Below are 21,999 nucleotides of genomic sequence, written 5' to 3'. Positions count from 1 at the left end.
ATGACAGAAAGTGAAGTGCGTGCCGCCTGAAACCGTTTGATTGATAGCTGTTGATGGCCAAACGATGTCTAATCATAAACCATTATTTTTCTTTTGTTCCGTCCAATCATGCATAATCAGTGTGTACACGTCATGTCAGATTGGGACCTATCGCGGTTTTCGTGACGTCGCATGACAGACAGGTGAATTGCGAGTGTACCAAAAAGTTTTTGACCGCTCGCGGAGGGATGATTGCAGAATTCGAATAGAGAAGTTTGGAATAGCTTTAAGTTATAGCGCCCAAGATCTCCGTACTTAAGCGAATATTTTTTAATGATAGTAAACTAGAAAAAATCAGGATATACCTATTTCAATAATAAACGTGCCATGGCAAATATTCGATAAATTTCTTTTACTTGCACAGTATCTTACTGTGGGAAATTTTGTAATTTAAGACCTTGCCAATAAGGTTTTAAACGTAAACTGCAATATATCTAGTTTAAGAATGTAACTATATTAACTATGCAGAAGTATTGATCAAAATCATATTGTAATATCGTGTGTCCGTCTCACCCGTCTGACGGCCGTAGAAGCGAGAGGGAGCCCCAAGCGCTTCAATCCTGTTGCGGACTTTCGTCAATGAACGTCGAAATATGTCGACTGAACGATAAATAAACTTACATTCACCATTTCATCATGCCAGCATTGTTTTTGTTTGCATTGCTGGCCCTGACGTCGTGCTGGCTAATTTAATTAGTAAGCGAATCTTCACGGCCATCTATGCTGCCGATAAAACTACAAACCTTACTTTGTGTATTCGTCTGATACTTTGGGATTACAATGAAATGCTTCGCCTTACGGGCGATACTGCGACTTCGCTTTTTTACAACCACTGCCATTTAAGTAGGCAAACTTAAGTGAGTTTACAGAAGGGCTGAGGTACTAACCCTGCAAATGTTATTCTTGTGGCACTAATAGTTAGGCCATAATTCAATAGAAAATTCTGCTGCCCCCCGTTCTTGAAACACACTTAAAACGCTCCCGCCCTTCTAGTTGACGTAATTCACTACAAAACCTGCTCTCGAATATAAAGTTTTGTATTTCTTTTCCGCAATACGCACATGTCCTTTATTTTCTAGCGATATGCCTTGTTTAGTTCACCAATCAATACGGGTAATTCCAGAAACCCTGCATAAAAATTAACATACTGAAAATTCGTGGATCTAAGTTCTTTTTCGCAAATGTAATCACAGGTACAAACGTAACATTTTCGCCGTGCATTAAAAATAGGATCCGTGTAATTTTCGACACATGTAAATTTGGAGCGATGTAAACATTTATCAAGATACTGGGAAACGTGCTTGATAAACGCCTCATAACGAGTTTCAGCACTTGCTCACGCAATTTTTTCAATGGCTCGAGCAGACTATTCTGAAAGGTTGCTTGCTGATCACGCTAGATATTTGGTTTCGGTTTTCACGTACCACATACCTCTTTCGATTATGAGGCATGCTGTAATACCGGAATCTGGAGTAACTTTAACAATGTTGGTTTGCCTGGCGCTCACTTCAAGTACACGAGCGTATTTTCTCTTTTTGCATTTCGCTTCTATCAAGAATCACTCACTGTGACCCCGCTTGCATGCACGACCTTGAGCTCAGCAACCGAACGCCATACACTCTAAAAACGAACAGAGTTCCGGGCGCTCTCTTTGAGGAAGTAACTGCTTGTCCCATATTTCACTCTCTTTTCGAGAGTAGATCGACCCTTATTGCGAGAGAGTAGGGAACCTCCTCCTGACCGAGTTTTTTTACTCCACCGCAAGAAAGTGCTAGTACTCACCCCACAGGCGTAATAGTATTCCTCCAAACCAAGTACTTCAACTCCTCCAAGCCAAGTGTTTCTGCTCCCCCAAAACAGAGTGCTTGTACTCCTTCAGAACAGAGTGCTAGTACTCTTCCCAATAGTGTGAAAGCAGGATGTAGATCCATGGTCACGTTAGAAAGGATTCGCAATACTTACATGTTGGAATATTTGAGTCCTTCATAAGCAGCTCCGGCCCTTTTGCTTGGTCAATGGGATGTAATCTGCAGTCGCCGTGTTACTCATATGCAACATTTTCTCTTAAAACGTCAAAATCTTTATTGATCAGTTACAAGACAAATTGAACAAATTGAGAAACATACTGACAAACACATAAAATCAGACTACAATGATGCCCATGAACTTTAGAACACATCTTGTCATACATCATAGGTATTTTCTCTAAAGTTTCATGAATCTAACAGTGTAGAAACATGAGAATTTTCATCTTGGTGAGACATACTCTACTTTGATGTTGTTGGCATTTAGTCAAATGGTATACCCAATATAACCACATTCTAGCTTTCTCGTCCAAATTACATGGCAATGTATTTTCAGTCTTTGGCGTGCGCTCCTCTGCACTATGTGTAGTCGTACTGGCCTGCCTTTTTGACATCCTTGTGTCCTTGCAGCTGCCTTCTTGCCTTATATAAAGCGGGTACCTGAAAAATATCGTTTGCGCAAAAGTCAAGACGAGGACATGGTGTAAAACATAAATACAGACAAGGTCATGGCACTAAAAGAAAGTCTTAGCTCTTAGTCTTCCTACTGAAATGCATGCCAAAGATCTAAATGACTGCAACAGTCAACTGCTGAACTAAAATAAATTTTTATATTTAAACAAAAAAGACATAAATGAAAGTTCATCTTCGTTCAGCACCAACGTTAATATAGTCCTGCTAATAAATAGAATATTGGTCATTGCCAGATGTCACAAGTCTGTCATTAGTCTGGTGTGTCGCAAACAGCACTTGTGACACATCTTAAGCACGTGTCCACTGTGCCCCCCGCACCATCTCTGGTTGTCCCACTGCTCAAGCCATAATTTTAGGATCATATCTGCAAACATAATGCTCAGTAGGGATGAAAATATGGTCCTTCAGTTCAATGGATATGACTGGATGTGCCTATAAGAAAGGACAAGACTTGTTACGGTGAGCTTACCCACATTTCAATATTAACAAGAAAGTTCACTGTGGCCCCTGATCTGCCATTTTGATTTGTCATGCAGTAGCAAGATGCACACATTACGCTTGTAACGCCCAGAGGAAAGGTGATTTCGCGGTTCATATGACGTAACTCTGAAACGCCAACTCATATTAGCAAATGCACAGCCATGTCTAAAACAATAAGAGTATGCAAAGTGCCCCTACAATTGCAATTCCACATAGCAGCCGCAACATTCGACGTCAATGCATAACTCGCTGCTTGCCAAATCAGCGAGTTCGTAGACATAAGCACCTTTTCAGATTCGCACCGTGCTCTAAAACCGCGACAGGAGACATAAAATAAAGACATATAACCACACCATTTCAACACATGTGCAACAACAGTTCAGCCTTAGGGCTAAACACCATGAGTGCGATTTAGTGTACAACGGCGATGAGCGACTGGTTAGAGCGACGGCTTCGAGCGACAAAACGGGCCGTCGTTTGAACAGATCGCTCGGTTCTAAAAATCTAGAATTCGTCGATCGTTGCCTGGAAGTGCTATGAACGACTAGCCAATGGCGCGAAGCCGGAGCTGGATGTACATCTCTCAAATAGTACCGATTGTCGCGCGGAACGAGCAAACGATTGAATTTTTATATGTGGAAGGATAAGAACCTACTGCAAGACCTTCGGAAATATTTAAGCTACTTTTTACATTAAGATAGACCTACTTAAATAAGTAAAGCACGCGTCAAGCTAGTTTTGACGCGTATTTGCAGCCCTCATACCGGCAACGCCTGGCAGACGTCGCTCAAAACCGTCGCTCGCGCGGAATACGACTTGTAGGCGACGAGCCAACACGATAGCCATCTCCATCGCATCGCTTGTAGCTGTCGCGCGCAAGATCGCTTATATGGGGTTCGTACTTTATTCAGCATAAAACATCAATTCCTCATGCATTTTCAGCAAGTTCAAAATAACGCGCCCAACTGACCTCTTGCAGTATGCAGCTAAATGCCGGCGGCAGTTTCTAACTAGCACTGGCGCTGCACGTAACTTGAGTGGTCGCCGATTACCCATGGGCGAGACACCGTCAACCACGCGGCTTATATGTAATGAAAGCATGCCGCCACCAAAATGACGCCTTCTGTTATGTGCCACCTTAATTCAACAGCGTTATGCACACAGTAGACTGCCAAACTGAATAAATTCAAACACGCAAAACGCACGCCAAGCACGCTCTGCATAGGTTCGAAATCATGGGCTGGTGAACAAACCATTTTAAGCGCACTCTCGTTTCACGTCTTATTGAACATACTATGGTTCTGTGAGCGTTTGCGATTTTCAAAGCTCTTACGGATAGCGGCAAGTGATAAAATCACATGGAGTTATCGCGACGACTGGCTTTTTCGATTGACATCGAGAGACAGCGTGTTTGCCTAGTCCGTTGTCGATCGCGTCCGCTAAGCGCCTCGACGACTACCTGGCCATAACATGTCATATACCCAGAATGTTAGAATTCACTTACAGTAGAGGATTTGTTGTTATATCCAACGAATGCCGAACGACAGTCGTGTTTTCGCGGCGGCGCGAGATGGCTGACACACGATCTCCCTTGGATGGCCTCCGCTGCTGCTCGCTGGACGGATCACCTTCCTCCGGTACTGTGCTGTTCCGCGATGTTGAGAGGGCGCGCGGTGGAGAAACTCCGAGTGAAAAAAGTATTGCGCTCGCTCCGCGTTCCTTTAAACTGTGGCTGCCTGCTCTCCTAAAAGCAAAACGGTGTGTTCTTTCCTCAGCGTGCGTGAGTGATACATTGCCATGTTCGGGGCCAGCCTCCTACAGTTTAAGCAGAAGATTACGCTACGTTTTGTTCTGTATTGTCGCAAGAGTAGAAAGGGCATTCTAAGCTCTCTCAGAAGGACAGAGTGAAAAGCACATTTCACTCTCTCCTTGGTGAAGGAGTGAACAATGCATTTCACTCCACTCGACATTTTGCGAGAGTAAAACAACGCTTTGAAGAGTAAATCGGCCGCTTCACTTCAGCGATACCCTCCCTAGTTTTTTGAGTGTAGGCACTCAGCTACCGCGGCAGGTATCATACCAGAAACTCTGCAACATTTACCCATGTAGTTAATATAACCAAACTCAAGAAAATCAGCTCCTCATAGAGCCTATGCATTAAAATCGGCAACTGTAAGGGCGCAGCCATGCTGCTACTTTGCACCGGCGAGCAGGCGCAGACAACGAGATACAATCTAGACGAGACGTGCAATCAACGCGATATGGATCATCCCTCAATACGGTGGTGCAATTTATTTCAGGTACCTGTAAACGCATCCTTTAAAGCACTATAAAAATTACCTAAATTTGTGATATGAACGGCATCCGACCTTGCTGAAGAAAAGAAAAAAAGAAAGCTTCACAGACTGTCCGCACGTACGAGCTACTTGTAAATCGCTGTTTTTGAATAATATTTTTAATGTTTTTACCGTAACAAGCTTGAGTTGCAGAAACATGGCAATGCCTTTGCGGTTGCCGCTTTCTTTAGCCCAGATTTATTGTGATACATTTAGAAATATAATCATTACGATAGCACACCTTAATGCGCTATCAAGCTGTGCATTGGATTGGGAATTATACTCTGAAAGAAAAAAGAGAGGACTTAAAAAGTTGTTGCCTCTATAAGAACATATGCTATTTTATATAAATATTATCTGATTAACGTTTGCGTTTGCCTAGTAGCCTTCGGCATATTAAGCGAAACTTTTGTAAAGATTCAAGGGCACCCATGGAGTGTGTGACATAGCAAGACTGCATTTCTCATTAGAATGCCGGCTCCATTGGCAAGGCCAACCGCTGCTTGAAGTTTAGCAAACCAGGGGCGTAATCTACTGCAGCAATATCAGCAAAGAGAGAGAAATTCAACAAGAGAAGACAATCGGTAAAAACTGGCAACAGGAAACAAGTCACGCCTAGTGTTGATCCCATCCGTGAGGTGACGCGAGCATTGAAAAAAAAAAAAAAGTGTGGGATGGCCTCCGACAACGTTCTATTTAATTATTTTACTTTTTCAGCTAAAGCTAAGAAGTTTTGCGTATGAAGGAACTTATACATTGCGACTTATTGTTCTCGCGTTGCCTAGCAACTGGCTAGTGGCACGCCAGACGCGTCATATGCATGCCTCATGCGCCAGCTACGCCAGCGAGGCCAGTAGCGGTGCCAAGTGAGGCGAGCAGCGCATGTAAGTAGAGTTCGCCTGTTTGGCGACCCGTCTCTTTCAGACGTAGCCTGTTTGTGGGGCTCCCGGCGTATTCTTGCGTTCCTTGTGCACTTCGACACGGCACCACTGCACTCTTGGACTTGGGCAAGGTGAGAAATGTTTTTTCACCATCTGCGACGAATTTTAACCAATTTAGGCTTTTACGGCGCGGAACCGAGACCTGTGACGAAGTTAGCGAAAAAGAGCTCGGCCGTCCTTGCGTAATTAATTTGAGTTAATGACTCGTACTAGGAGATGTTTGCGACGCTTTCTGTGAGCCCCAACAATATTTTAACTTTAATCAGTAGCTTACGGGCACGCTCGCCACAACCAGCTTTGTAACGCAGTTAGTTTAGCGTGTACTGAATCTTACTGGGACAACTCTTGGCACTTTCTCTGACCCCTTACATTATTGCGATTAATTTCGTTACTTTTTCGAGTACTTTTGAGGCAGGCTCACCACGTCTGGCGTTGTGACGCAGTTATTCAAGAAGCAGCTCGGCCGTGTGAAGCAGTTAGTTTCGGGTTTACTGAATCTTTCTGGGACAAGTTCCCGACGCATTCTCTAACCGCCAACATTATTCCAAAATCAAGAAAGGGGATGACAAATGGAATAGCACACTGTGGTATAAAGTTTGTAAATAGAGATAAGGTGCCTCAAAAAGGCTAGCCGACGTTTAGATAGGAGGACCTATCTTCGTCAAAGGCGGCCTCGTCATCCTCGGCATGTTAGTTTTAAATAGTTATTGCAGTGACGTCACGTGCGGGTGTTGTCGGTGGTGGTTGGTTATAAAGGGAAAGACTTCGAGGTATTGAGCGCTGTCGCCTGACGTCTGTGAGCGTCGTTCCCAAGGCGAGGGGTCAAGAGTGGCAGATTGGTAGGCGGGGAGGAAAGAAAAGAAAGAAAAGGAAAAAAAAACGGGGCGACACCACGAGGAAAAAAAGAAAGAAGGGGGCTATCGGAGGGCGTTGGGGAAGCGAGAGGTTAAGGAGCATTCAGGGGTGTGTTGGCGGCATGTTTTTGTGGCATTAGAAGAGCCGGTCAGGCGGTCAGTGCGCGAATAGCACAAAATGCAAAAAAATGAGTTGAAATAGTGACTTGAGTAGCATAGCAGCAATGCGTCGAATAATATTGAAGTAGTTAAGATGGCGACAAGGAGTCTGCGGTGCAATGTATGGGGTAACTGGAAGGCAGCGACATGGTCTTTCAATGGCTGTTAGCCCCAGTCGCTCAGCGTGGGCGTTGTTACGGCGGTATACAGAAATCGCAATACCCTGTGTGGCCGAGGCGCAGAAAAAGGCATACTGACGTCTGGGACATCAGAATTTGTTGGTGATAATGGTTCAAAAACATAAAAAACAGACAAAAAAAGAAAAGAGAGGGGAGGAACCGAAACCGGAATAACATATAGAAGAGTGACGTGCGCAGAAGCGGGCGGGGGCAAGTATACACGGGAAACGGGGGTGGTACAGTTGATATAAACGTAAAAACATGAAATAGTAAAATAAATTGAGTAATTTCGTTGCCTACGTTTTGGAATACTTTTGATGTACGTTCCCACTGCCTCACGTTGTGATGCAGTTAGCGAAATCCAGCTTGGTCATGGAGAGAAAGTAAATTTGGCGTGTACTTAATATCTGTGGCATAAGCTTGTGAAGCTTTTTGTGGCCCCGCAACAACGTGTACCTTCGTTCGGTACTCAGGCTTGCGAAAACGCAACGAGCGATGGCCAGAAGTGATAACACAGGAATATGTTGCTTGCGGCGGAAATACGCGCGAAAGATAAGGCCGAGGAAACTCGAAAGTTCCGTCTTGTGAACGACTGAAAACAGGATTTGCACCCACGCATTCGCCTTGAACGTGCGAGTAGAAGGAATCTACCAGCGCCTAGCATAGTCTGACTTAGAGCCCGTGTTGTGGCCAATTCTGTGTATGTAGCTTACCATGGAGTCGGCTGAGGCCAAGTTGTTTTCGAAACGCGCAGTCGCCCGCGTATTTGTGCTCTTAAATGCAGAAAAGAATGATTGAGAATGGTATATGCTGGCAAGTCTGATTTTTTCATATTTTGTGGTGTTGTTTGGGATGAGTCGGTTATTTCTACACCATCCGAGCGTAAAAAGGAATTGGTATGGTTTGTAGTGCCGCCCATTAACGACTTTCGTACGCTTCGCCTCTGCATGCAGTATTCCTGCAAGGTCTAAACACCAAAATGACACGTGCTTGTAATTTTTTCAGCTGATGCCGTTCGGTGGAGCATTGTATGAGAATTGCTGCTGCATCCCTAGCGCCAGAACGTTAGAGGAACGCCAAAAAAAAAAAGCCCGACACGAGGATTTATATAGAGCAAAATAAGCATCTCCTCGTTTACAAGGCGTCTTGAGGGTTCTTTATGAAATTGCACATGGTGCAGATTCGATGCAGGCTTGTAAACATCGTTCGCGATGATTTGTACTAAATAAAACGATTCCGTACTGTGAACCCGCGAGATTGAGCAGCAGAAGCAAAGGAAAAAAAAACTTGGAGGACGCTTAAGTTTCGCCTTCAAGAGTCGAAGGCGACAGCGCTCCCGTCCACCCGCCAAGGGGCTTAAGACAATGCGCTATGGCGTAGGGATCACTTACGAGGCGCCCCACATCGGACTTTGCACCCACCAATCACGCTGTGAACGCCGAGCAACGCAGCGTCCTGCGCGGCAACGAAACCTGCACCTGAGCAAGCGGAATGAACCAAAGAACTCGGTGACTCGGAGGGGAAATCTACGCGAGCCAAACGTCGTGATCGGCACGCACAGCCGGGCCGCGACGCGCCTCGCACCGGTCCCTGCACAGCCCCAATTCGCTCAAACGGGGGTAAGGCGAGAAGCGGGCGAGTGGCGGGCCACCTGTCGGGGCAGCGCCGCACATTGCGAGGAGGAGGTCTTCTGTGTTTGCCGCAGGATGGCTCTGCGTGTGCGGCAAGTGCAGAAGAAATGTAGCGGAAACGTACTTCGCTACGCGTGTAACTGCGACTTCTGTAATTTACATGCTCATAATTATCGATATATACCGCAGTAGAACTTTCTACGGCACGTTTCTAAGGCAACACCGCATTCACTAGAGGCGTTTTTGTCCCGCATTGAACCATCCAACTCATGGTTGAGTGGTAGCGTCTCCGTCTCACATTCCGGAGACCCGGGTTTGATTCTTACCCAGCCCATATTGGAAGTTGTTTTTATTTATAAACTGCTTTCCAGGATTTTTCGCTCACGGCTAACGCCGCCGACGCCGCCGACACCGGCTTTTCTGCGACACGAGCTCCTTAACGCTGTCGCGTTAAAATGCCGTGCCAGTTAGCGCAGCCGGCGCAACGCGTGCAAGCTAGCGTTAGAAACGCGCGCGCCCAACACCGAAACCGGACGATGTTAGCCCCATCCGTTTGGTGCGCTCCAGTCAGTTCGGCTGCTGGGCTCTCTGGGAATACTCGCTCTTGTTGAATGTCTCTGTCTATGATAAAATTTTCACTGCCTGCTCATTGGTTGAGCAAAACCGGATGAACAGATTGGCTGGTATAGCAGTGCTTCAACGAAACGGGACAGTATCGCCATAAGTAATGGTCCGAAAATAAAGGGCTCATTACGGTTGACGTATGCTTCCGCTTGTACTCTTTCACTTGCACTAATCACAAAAGCAGCGCATTCCATTACAGACTGGGTGCCACAAATTCATGAATAAATGAACAGGACGTGAGCTCTCTGTGCTATACAGTCTCCTAAGAAAAAAATCCAGCCGGATTTCTACTTTCTTTATTAACGCTCAAAACGGTTTAGGGTCCAGGCAGCATTGTGGCGAAAAGGGTGGACGAGTTGTCATGACAAATTCCTTTTGAAAAAGCTTTTCATAGAGTTGTCCATGATGTTTTATTCTTGCTCTAAAACATGTGGACGCTGGTGCAGTGGTATCAGATCCAGTAAAAATTTTCTACAAAGATTGCTCCGCATTATTTTTAATTAATAGCAAATTAAGCGCCAGTGTATCAGTTGAGTCATCAGTACAACTAAGGTGGTTTTTGTCGCCACTTTTGTTTGTCCTGCATTTAGAGCCACTTTGCTCGAAATCAGTCAAAAGTCAACCTATTCGTGGATTTATCTATTTAGGAATCGAGCGTAGGAATTTAGGAATCGCTTATGCTCATTATGTGGGATCCCGGCCACGGCGGCCGCATTTCGATGGGGGCGAAATGCGAAAACACCCGTGTACTTAGATTAGGTGCGCGTTAAAGATCCCCAGGTGGTCGAAATTTCCGGCGTCGTCCACTACGGCGTGCCTCATAATCAGAAAGTGGTTTTGGCTCGTAAAACCCCATAATTTAATTTTTAATTTAATTATGTGGCAATTTTTTAGAGACTGTGAGTAAAACCATGAACGCGATTGTATCTTTTTGCAACAGAGTTGGAAGTGCTGTCAGCTGTACTGACAGCACTATGTGATGACCGCACTGTTGTCTTACGTTAGTGCGCTATGAAGCCATTTAGTTGATTGGGAAACATACTTTGTAAAACGAAAAATAAAAAAAGACAAGAGAAGAAAAGGGAGCACTACCATTTTTCGCTGGCAGAAGAGAAAATGTCAATATAACGGTCTACGTTGCGGATGCTTTATGTGAAGCTTTTTTGATAATAGTTTGCAATTGGCTAGTTCCCATCGAGATATGAAGAGAAACTTATATAAAGATCCCAGCGCACCCACGGAGTGTGTTTGACATAGCATGAGGGCGCTTTTCATTGGAACACGGGCTCCATGCACCCGCAACCGGTGAGATTGCCTCAATGGTGGCAATCGTCGCATTCGCCAATATCATTTTAAGTGGGGGTTATTGGGTGGTGCAGCAAATCCAGATGAACCGTTTTTTGCGTGGTTCAGTTTTACTGAGTCACGCAAACGAGACAGTATCGCCGACAGTGATAGTCCGAAAATACGTAGCGAGGACAAGACGCCACATGTTTTTGCTTGTGCTAGTTACACACGCACATTATTCCAGTACAGAGTGGGTGCCACAAAGATCTCGATAAATCAACTGGACGTGAACTATCATGCTATGGCTGTCTCTTAGCAGCAAATCCACCTGAGTTGTCGTTTGTTTCTTCAGAACAAAAATCATTTGGACGCTCAGCGCAGTATTTTAGCGGACAGCCAGCGGGTGAAAGGAAAGCTTGCACTAAGGTATGTGTGTTTGGGCCCCCACTGAAATCGCCTTAAAGGAATACATTATTGAGTACCCTAGTAATAATATTTCCAAAGTATATCGTAACGATACCATTGAAATGAGGTATGTTATTCAACTCTCGCAAAGGACCACGGTTGCTGAAATATTCAAGGTTATCAATATACTGTTTAGCAGTGGAGCTGCTAGAACCTCGCAGGGTTTCTCTTGACGTTCGCAGCTTCGCCGAGCTGGTGAAGAGAGAGCTGAGAGAGAGTGAAAGCAGACTATAAAAATAGCTTCGCGCAGCATAGCGACGGGGCGAGGTTGAGTGGAGCCTTGCGGGGGAGAACGCTTGGCGCGGCGGCTATACAGGTGATGTGACATCATTGCTCTTCGATAAAAACACGTCGGCTCCTTTCAGCGGTCCTCTTTCTCGAAGTGGAAAAAAATTATGCGCGGCTCTGCTATCGCAAAGAGCAGCCATCAGCAGAGCTGGGTGAAGCCCAATAAGAATTATACGATGTGTGCGCTTTGGGACTCATTTACTGGCCTTTCTCCAGCTGCACTGGCTTCTGGTGTTTGTGATAGCATAGCCACACATGATTTTTTGCCGTATGTGAATAATAGCTTTTCTCGCAGAAATGTACAAGCAGTTATTTCTTATTAGCTGAAGAAATAACAAACATGCAGTAATTAGTTCTTATTTGTTCACTCGTTCACTCATCCTTCAATTGCATAAATTTGTACCGTCAGTGTCAATGCAGGTGCAGTTAGCAAGTATTGTGAGACTAGCATTACTTCTGGTGTATTCGTCGTCAAAATCTGTCACAAGCTACACAGGTGTTCCACTTACTTTGTCCTGCATTGCTCGACGCAGGCTTCTTTGAGCACTGGTAAAGGCAACACAGATTATTTCCTATAAAAGTTTAGTGCAGGACACCGCGTGAGTACGGCTAGCCAGCGGGTGAACTTTACTATGGCGACAAATGCCCTAATTGTTTGATGAAGTTACTTGACAGGTGTATCTAATCAATTATGGAGCATTTGTCACACATTCATGGATATCGACTGGACGAGGTGCCAGCATCTCTTAGGAATGTCCTTACGTATGATAAAAAAATAATGTCCTATACTTTAGACTGTTTTCCTTTCCCACAGCGAACTGAATGCGTTCTCTATCTTGAAACCATTTTGGAATGGCTGAGGCAAGGCATTCACAAACAAATCGAAAATGAAGATATCATTATACTATAGTTCCTATATAGATACCACCACCGCTCAGTATTGAATTTGATCGTTCCTTCTGGACTTAACCATTAACCGAGTTTCTGAGTTCAGCGGATTTAAGTGTAATTCGATGGAGACGTTGCTCTTCCCATGCGCGTCGGCCAGACCGTAACAACACCGCAGTTGACAGTTGTGCAGATTTTTTGCAAACTTATTTCTCCAGTTGTTTGAATCCACATGCCTTGCCTTCCCTTCGGTTATTGGCGACACTGTGTTTTGAAGTAAATAGTGCAATGTGCAGAGCATGCTGGTAATTAATGGCAGACGATAGCGCTGACAATACGGCAATCGCGAGGTAGGGTGGGCGTGAGATGTTGCTGCCGCGAGAAGTTACGTTTTCTGGGAACGAGTGAGTGACGATTCACCCGCCGTGGTTGCTGAGTGGCTATGGTGTTGGGCTGCTGAGCACGAGGTCGCGGGATCAAATCCCGGCCACGGCGGCCGCATTTCGATGGACGCGAAATGCGAAAACACCCGTGTACTTAGATTTAGGTGCACGTTAAAGAACCCCAGGGGGTCAAAATTTCCGGAGTCCTCCACTACGGCGTGCCTCATAATGAGAAAGTGGTTTTGGCATGTAAAATCCCATAATTTAATTTTGAGTGACGACTCGAAAGTGGTGGTGCATTGTTCGATGCAGAAGCTTCAGTCTTCACGAGGCGCGAACACAGTTTAAGACAATGTCGATCCATTGATGCAATGACGTTAGGCCTAACATAGTCCCCGAGTTTCCGCGCCTAGTTCTGGTAGACCCGACCTGAAGCATATGCACTTAGCGTGAAAAAAAAATTGCTTTCGTATATTTGCGTTGACGATACATACTTGAAATCAACCATTCTTCATTTCGTAAAGCCTAGACCCAAGAGGTCAGAAGTAGCGATACGGCATACTATAAAAGATAGGTACATTCCCGTTCTCGAAGGCTGTAAGTCGTACTCGCGGATGCTTCTGTATGTACATATGGCTACGTACATTTGTGTATTTACAGGTGTTGCAAAGATGACTTCCGAGATGCACTGTTTCATTTTTGTCCCAAACGGTCAACGTTTCATACAGCAGCGTCCAACAAGTGCTTCATTCAGCTGCTACCGGCTTCCGTATTGTTATTGACGCGCGTTTCTGGGAGGAAACTATGCGTTCCCTAAATGAGTGGCTACGTGCTAATAGTCCTAACCTATGCCTATTCTATAGAACAAGTAAACTGTGCACATTAAAGTGTATGAAAAATTGCAAATTGGCAGTGGTATTTATGGTCTCGTGCTCACTGTTTGCGAAGGTGTCTGGTGGCAACACTTGAACACGTCAGAGAATCAAAGTAACCAAAGCCAATGACTTCTTTAAAATAATTTCCTTGATTACAGTTGCCAGTAACTGTCCTCCGAAAATACGTAAGGAATTGCTAAAAAGCAATACATTACATTAGCATTGTTTCTACCTTCTTCTCCCTCATAGCGCAAATACAGTATTTATAGGAGGAGCTGGCCTGGCTTTATTAATGCGGCCTCTGCAACCCATAACACGTCACCTCAACTAAAAGCTGCTTTCGAGTCTTTTTTTCCATAATCTTCCCTCGTTTCTGCGCTCTGGTGCGAAGGGTTATGTCTAAAGCACGAAGACCTTGCTTACAAGATTATGCTCACTCAATGTGGGAATCCTGAGATATGGATCGTGAATGAAACGAAGTAATTCATTGTTATTGGGGCTGGAAGACAAGGTGCACCTGATAGTGCCAGTGAGAAACTGAAATATGGTCCGTACCTTATTGCCTGAGAATACCGTCAAAAGCGGTCATTGCTATTAGATGCGCTGTTGGAATTTGTCGGCCAGCATCAGTAGGAGCTCGACCCGGTTCCCTTTACTCGTTTTGCAATTTAGACTAAAACAACTTTTGTAACAGATACCAGCAAATATTCGATTTGCGTGAAAAGGTGGGCATACCTCTAGTGTAATTAATTATAAAACACCATGGTATTCAGCCTTAAGATACTGTTTGTGTCTTACAATCGCAAAAATAGGCGTATGTTTGTCGTGTATGTATCGAACAGATATAAACATGTGCGTTAGAACGCTCAGGGCTTTTTTCTTTACTAGAGAAGTCATAGACCACACTAATCGAAAAATTAAGTGAGAGCTCTTACCCACCGCGAAGGTGCATTAGCGCAAGCTCTTGGGCCAGTTGGTGCATGATGAACTTGATAAAAGGGGTACCAGCGAAACACAAAGGACACGCACACAAGGAAAAGGTGTTAGACACGGACGGGCGCTGGACTTTCAACTGTACTTTATTGAAATTTACATTACCGCACATAACCTCCAACGCATGCGCATCTTCAACTCCTCCCAAGACATGTGCACAGATGACACCTCCAAGATACATTACCGTGTGAAAAACAGCCGACGCATGCGCAACTTCTACTACTCCCAAGACCTGTGCATGAATGTAAGTTTTTTCTTAATCATATTTTACCTACTCGATAGGTAAGCACGTTCCTTGTTTGTTAAACACAAAGACCTATCATTGACACAATTTTCTTTCTCATTTCCAATGTGAAAAGCTTCTAAGATTTCGCGTTCGTATCTGGTCTTGCCTTCCCTAAGATGGTCACACCACCGAACAATGACGCACTTTTCTTGCACTTATTGCAGCCGCGGTAATGGACCGCCAAATTGCTTGCCTGGTCCCCGTTTAAGGATAGGTTATGTTCTTGTAAGCGCTTGTTAACTCACCTACCTGTCTAGCCTGTGTAGACATTAGCACAAGCCAACGGAATGCGGTAAACAACGCCAGTGTTGCACTTGATGAAGGATGTCACATGTTTAACTTTACAGGCCCCTCTCTTGTTCCTCTTGTTTTCAATCCTCCCGCACAAGCTAGCCAATTTGCAAGGTGCAGAAAAGACAACGCTTATTACACCCTGCCTTTTCGCCATCTTCTTAATGCTGTGGGAGATTTTATGAATGCATGGTATTACTTCGAGTTGCTTTTTTCGCTCTGATGTCGGTGACTTCTGACTTCTGACGAGGTTTGGACCCGACGGAGGATTCTTCTTGCATGGAATACTCCCTGAGGTCTCAGGTGGGTGAGCTGCTCTTCATCCGAGTACCATTTAGGGACTCCTCTAACAATGCACGTGTATTTCATATAACTGTGTGGAACACGGGCAGATATGACTATGCCGCCGATATTCTTGGTCTCTAGAAGGACGTTGGCTTGTCCTTCTGTCTCTACATCTAAGAGCAATGCTCCCTGTGCTGTGAAGTGGCTCTTCACTGGTGCTCCACCGAGAATCGTTTCAAGCTCAGAATACAGGACAATAGGGTTTACTTGCCTTAAATAATCTCTTTCCGATGCTGCAGTGATTAACACAGGAATGCCTTCCGTCCTGTCTTTACGATAGCGCACAATTCGGAAACCACCCTCGTCCATGTCTAGGTCTGAAGCGTTCGCCAGGTTGTCGTCCTCGATGATAGTTGACTCGTCTTCAGATTCACCCGTGTCTTGTCGCTTGCAGTCAGGCTGGCTTGTACAAACCAGCTGGCGTTTCTGACCCGGTGTCAGCCCTAGGGAGGTCATGGCGGGGTGCACGTCGGTGCCAGCTCGGTTCATTCTAGCACCTTGTGAGGCGGCGGGTGGCGCAGCACCCGTCGGTTTCCGATACGGAAGGTACCTTTTCGAGTCGACAGACGTCTTGAACCGTTCTGACCAGTAATATTACCAGAAAATAATGAAAATAACGATAAATGTAGGCAGAGCTACTCAGACAGGCTAGCAGCCGGTTCCAAATATGATTAAGAAAAAAAAACCTGACATTCATGCAAGACCTGTGCATGAATGTCAGTTTTTTCTTAATCATAATAACCTAAATATGATTAAGAAAAAACTGACATTCATGCACATGTCTTGGGAGTAGTAGAAGTTGCGCATGCGTCGTCTGTTTTTCACATGGTAATGTATCTTCGAGGTGTTATCTCTGCACTTGTCTTGGGAGGAGTTGAAGATGCGCATGCGTTGCAGGTCATGTGCGGCAATGTAAATTTCAATAAAGTACAGTTAAAAGTCGAGCGTCCGTCCGTGTCTAACACCTTTCGCTGGTACCCCCTTCTACAAGTCCACCGCGAAGGCCGCTTGAAAGCGATTCGAGGAGAGAGAGTATTTTTTTTACGCGAGACTATCTGAGGTCGGACTTCCACGAGAGTCGTTATGGAAAAAAGAGGTGAGGCGTGCAGACAGGACACAAGAGTAGAGAAGTTGACAACACGAACGCCGGCTATCAACTGAAGGGAGCCCTGAGGCGAAAGAAGAAAGAAGACAAAAAACTCATCTGCGCATCTCATCTCACCTCCAGTCATCTCCACGAGAGGTTAGCACATCTGCAAATCCTGCGACGCTCAGGTGATCGAGGCGTATCTGCAGGAAAAGAGGGATAAAATCAAAGGAAAGGAAAGCTGCAGGACACTCATTATGGGAATGGAGTAAGTTATGCATATGTTTTCATCCCTTTGGACGCAGAAGTTACCGCCAAATATAAGAGCTCAAAGCAGCGTCTCCTGTTAAGCACTTTTGGCCACAAACTGTAACTCAGGGCAACTTGGTGTAATTGAGGGCTGAAATAAAATAACTATATTACAGTGAGCTTTACCTAGTAAAGAAAATAACAGTGAAGTTACAAAATTAGAAACTTGCGTAAATGTATAAACGTAAATCATTTCATGTAATTCGTTAAGTGCAGCAAAAAATTGCGTGATTCTTTATAGGGCGTTTATCAGCCACTTTTACGAGTATCATGAGAAATTTCTACGTAGTTTCGAGCGTACATGTCGCGAAAATGGGGCCATGATATATTAATTGCATGGTGAAAATTTAACGCTTATAGCTGTCGATATACTTAAAATGAAAACTGGGCCCGGGTATTTCCCTATTTTGTTTGTGTAACCACGGTTGCTATCATACGCAGGCCCTTCATTTGCGCAAGAAATTTACTGAAGTAATCAAATTTCGCAAGCTACAATATGCATGAGAATCGTAAACTACCACTTACAGGCATGATAGCTCTGGGAATGTGATTTGACTATACCAGGAAACATCATTCTGTTATGCGAAATCTCAAACAGACCCTTTTTCAAGCGTTTCTGCCACTCATACACCACCGATGGCCTTCACCATTTGTGCGCGCCAGTGCATGCATATCTCCGAGTGCATGTAGCGGCGCGCCCGCTTCTTGAAACACTTCCAGAAGGCGCTCGCCTCCACCGTATCGTAATGCCCCTAAATACCGCATCGCGGCCTACGCAAGAGGCAGTGTTTCTACCACAAATTCCGCCTTCTTGCATGGCGTGAGCCGCGAGCATTTCCCGGTAAATATTAGGGTTACAAAGGCTGCAGTGGCCGGGGAGCGTATTTCCAATTGCTAGTAGGTACAGCGGGGCATGCCACTTGCGGAGACGGCAGACGTTTGCGCGCATGCGCTAGTAAGAGTGGGTGCGAAAGAGGAAATGTGGGGACTTTTCCTCTTTTAATATGACTCTGCCTATTTACTACAGAGGAATTTCTTAGCGCGTGTTGTATGCGTTTTTCGCTAGGCGTGCCTGCGGAAGTCGCGGGGCTCGGTTGTACTGAACTTTCCGTCACAAGTTGACGGCTGGAGCTAATTATATTTATGCAATCGTATTTTTCGCTAGTTGAAACAACGTGTCATTATTTGGCATTATTGGCGGCGCCTAAGCGGCAACGGGGACATCAAAGCTGGAACGTGGACTGTTCCGTGGGTTGGGGCTCGCCGAAGCCTGCCTGTGCCAGGGGTGTATAGGATCGGCTGTCCGCTATCGCGGACAGCCATTTTTTTATGCGAGAACCCCCTGGCATGCTTCGGCCTCCGCGGCCCCAACCCACGGGCTGCCCTGCTTCCAGCTTTGATTCCCCCGCTACCCTTTGGGTGTCCTGGAGATCCTGCGCCGCCTGCTTTATTATAACCTCAGGTGCTCATCTCAGGCCTCCATTTGCCGGTTACATGTGCTCTCCTGGAGCAGTGCTTGTAAAAAATGCAATCTATCGTAGCGACAGAAAAAGCCACCCGCGACTTATACAACAGCAGTCAGAACCTTGCCACTTCAGACACAGCGATCACCAAATGGGGTGGCCATTGCCATTACCTCACCGTGTGGGCATCCAGCGGCGGAGCATAAAAAAACTCGACCGCGGCCGCATTTAGATGGGGGAGAAATGAGAAAACACCCGTGTACTTAGATTTAGGTACATGTTAAAGAACCCCAGGTGGTCGAAATTTCTGGCGCCCTCCACTACGACGTGCCTCCTAATCATAAAGTGGTTTTACCACGGAAAACCCCCTAATTATTTCAGATTAATTTCTACCTTTACTCCTGTCGTTTACCGAGCCCCCAGAAATGACACTCGGCGTGTACACATCACTTGTGCGAAAAAAAGAAAAAAAAAATATATCTGTGGCAGCTAAACATAACGCGACCACGCACCTTCAGGCAAATGACGTAGTAGACTCGTGGACAGAGGCCAACGCAGAGTAAGGAAGTCAGGCCTGGGCTTGCGCATCCGCAAACATGGGCCTATTACCATCATTTACCAAGCTTGCATTATTCTTTGAAAGCCAGCTTTTCAGATTACCAAAACCACAGCGACAAAATGACCTTTTCGCTCGTAATAGACACACCCCGTAAAGCCGCACGACAATCCAATCGCGCAAAAAAGTTTCCGTGGGGGGAGGGGGAGGCAGGAGAGACTGCTAAGCTGCTTTTTTTTAGATTGTACTCCCCGTCCTCAAGGCGCGACTGAACCTCTTTGCACGTCTATCAATTGCAACAAAAGTGCCGATTCACAATCAATCAGCCGGCCGCTCGTCTTATACGAGCGTCGGTTATCAGATCAGACATTCCCGATTCAGGCTTGGTGGTGAAAGCTTCTTGCATGGTCATGTTTTAGTTTTTTTTATGTGTACTCCATTTTTGTCCAATGCATTGTGCGTGTCATCGCACAAATTTTCAATCTTGAAGGTCTGTACGCCACGTGGTCTGAAACATGTGAACTAAAAGCGATGTCCGAAGGTGCTGGGGTATACTCGCAACGGAGAAATACATGTATGTCAACGCTCATTGTACCTTCAAGGTCCAACGGCATTACAGAAGGGAGTGGAGCGAAATACAGACCATGTAGAGATGACAGGTTATTCTTGCAGCGAGCAGCTTTCATTTTGCAGTGCACCCATACATAAGGTTTCTGTTTCTTTTCTTCGTCTTCTTTCTCTCCTCTATCTTTTTTTTTTTGTGCGCCGCGATACGCAATCAGGTTTAAAGGAAACCTGACATAATACTTGTTATGCTTCATTGCATCAGGTCTTACGCTTTACATAAATACCTATTTTAAACAATTTTGGTTGGTGTCCGGACCTCTTCCTTTTAAGTATGTCCTCTAACTAGTGAAAATATGTCAAAGCGCGGAATGTGCCTGTGCTAACTTACAGTGCTTAAGTGCCAGAAAATCTCCAAAGGAAATTAGCGATACATACTAGTCGGCATTGAATTCTTCGCGCTTCAGTTTGCGCTTTAGTTATTCCTCCGGGCTACCAGCCGCTCATGCGATCTCACGGCTCCCAGCTTCAGCTTTTGCGCGATCTCTCTAGTCCTCCGATGGGATGTAGCAACGTTGCATTAAGCGGACTCTCATATGGCGTCACTGCACAGAGCCCGAAAATCATGCGCTGTCTGTGTGGTGCTCTTGCGAGTTGCCCCGTGGTCTTCTGTGACGTCCCTGCTCGAAGCTATTGCGCTATCTGTGTGGTGACAGTCGTGAGTCATCCCGGGGCCGTCGCTTTGCCGGTGCACCGCCGCGCGCCTTCTTCCCCAGTGCCCCACCTGGGTCCGATCCAGCGGCACGCCGGCGTCACACGACCGCGATGGCTGTTTCATGCCGGCGGAACGCCTGGCACGCCGTGGGCGTTGGAACAGGGATCCGCTTTCTTTCGCGCCCTTCCGCACGCGCCGTCGAGGTGTGCGCGGTCTTTAAATAGCCGCCGGCTGTCCCGCGGCCGCGCCACCACTCGGAGCTGCTACCCGCCAGCCCGCCCGGCGCCGCTGCCTCCACGGAGTGGGCACCATCGTTCAGCCAACAAGTTAGACGGACTCGTGTTTTCTTTCGTCCGGAGAATTGGTGCCCGAAGCCAACACATTGTGTCAGCGCCTCGGAATGGACCAGCCACCTGGCTGGGACTGAAGGGCGCAGAAAGACACTCGCTCATTCTCTACAAAGCGTGAAGGGGTAAGGCTCGGAGGTATTTGAGGTTAATGTTTATGGTTGGTAATGTTAGTGTGCGGTTATTGTTGTGATTTTCTAATGCTATATTATTATATGGTTAATGCTAACGGTTTGTGTCTCCACGTGCCATGCGTGTAGTGTATTCGATGTCCGCCATCGCTGACAGCCTAAGTGTTCGATGCGAACAACCACTAGGACTTGTTGGTCAGCGCGGGCCTAACTCACAGACCACACAGGTCCTAGTTTTTATGGCGACAGCAAATATGTAGGCACTCCAGGCGAACTTTGACGTCAGCGTCGCCATCGCTGTGATGATCCATATAAACTAAGCGTGATAACCCCGTTGCTGAGCGCCGTATCCTGTATCTGCGAGCGAATGCGCGCAAGGGAAGCTGACGATCGGGACTCAATCTGGCGTGCGAAACGGGAATTAAACTCACCGTCTTCCATCGTCCGAAACGCCCGGGATGGAGCAGGGTGGCGTTGTACTTCGGAAGAAACGACAGATTGCGCGGCCGCACCCGAAGGGAGCCGACCAACGCGGCTCAATATCGCGCGCGCAAGGGAAGAAAGCGGGGAGGCAGCGCTATGTCTTCCGTCGTGTGCATGGTCCCGGGTGGGGGGGGGGAGGGGAGAGGGTTGGCGTTGTAGTATCTCGAAAGCGATCTGCGGAGTGTAGATGTGTTGAGAGCACACACTTGTGTGCGTGTTGTGTTCTCACCACTCAGATTGCGTGGAAGCGATAGACAGCACGACGGTCACTTCGCTCGCTGCTGCTCCCGCGCTTCCTCACGCCAGCGTTTTGACAGCGACGGTCCGCGGTCATCGAGTGTTATATGTGAATGTTTGCCTGTGTGCGCTGATGCTATGCTTGTTAACTTAGTAAGTGAATGTTGGCAAGTTTACACGACCGATAAATCTACTACCCTTGCTGCGTATAGCTGTCTACTAATTTCTCATCGCCACCGATGTTTCACCTTTTCGTCGAAACTGC

General features: G+C 46.1%; 1 long non-coding RNA gene across 1 annotated transcript in view; it reads right to left on the bottom strand.

Moving 5' to 3' along the window:
- Positions 1-2,096: 2,096 nt before the first annotated feature.
- Positions 2,097-21,999, bottom strand: part of LOC140214204 (uncharacterized) — a 29,227-nt gene continuing 9,324 nt past the window's right edge. The window contains exon 2 of the long non-coding RNA XR_011891126.1: positions 2,097-2,504. This is a non-coding gene — a long non-coding RNA (uncharacterized lncRNA). The remainder of the gene's footprint in view (positions 2,505-21,999) is intronic.

The sequence above is a fragment of the Dermacentor andersoni genome, chromosome 11 (assembly GCF_023375885.2).
Source record: "Dermacentor andersoni chromosome 11, qqDerAnde1_hic_scaffold, whole genome shotgun sequence".
Taxonomy (NCBI): domain Eukaryota; kingdom Metazoa; phylum Arthropoda; class Arachnida; order Ixodida; family Ixodidae; genus Dermacentor; species Dermacentor andersoni.
This window is presented reverse-complemented; position numbering and strand designations above follow the sequence as displayed.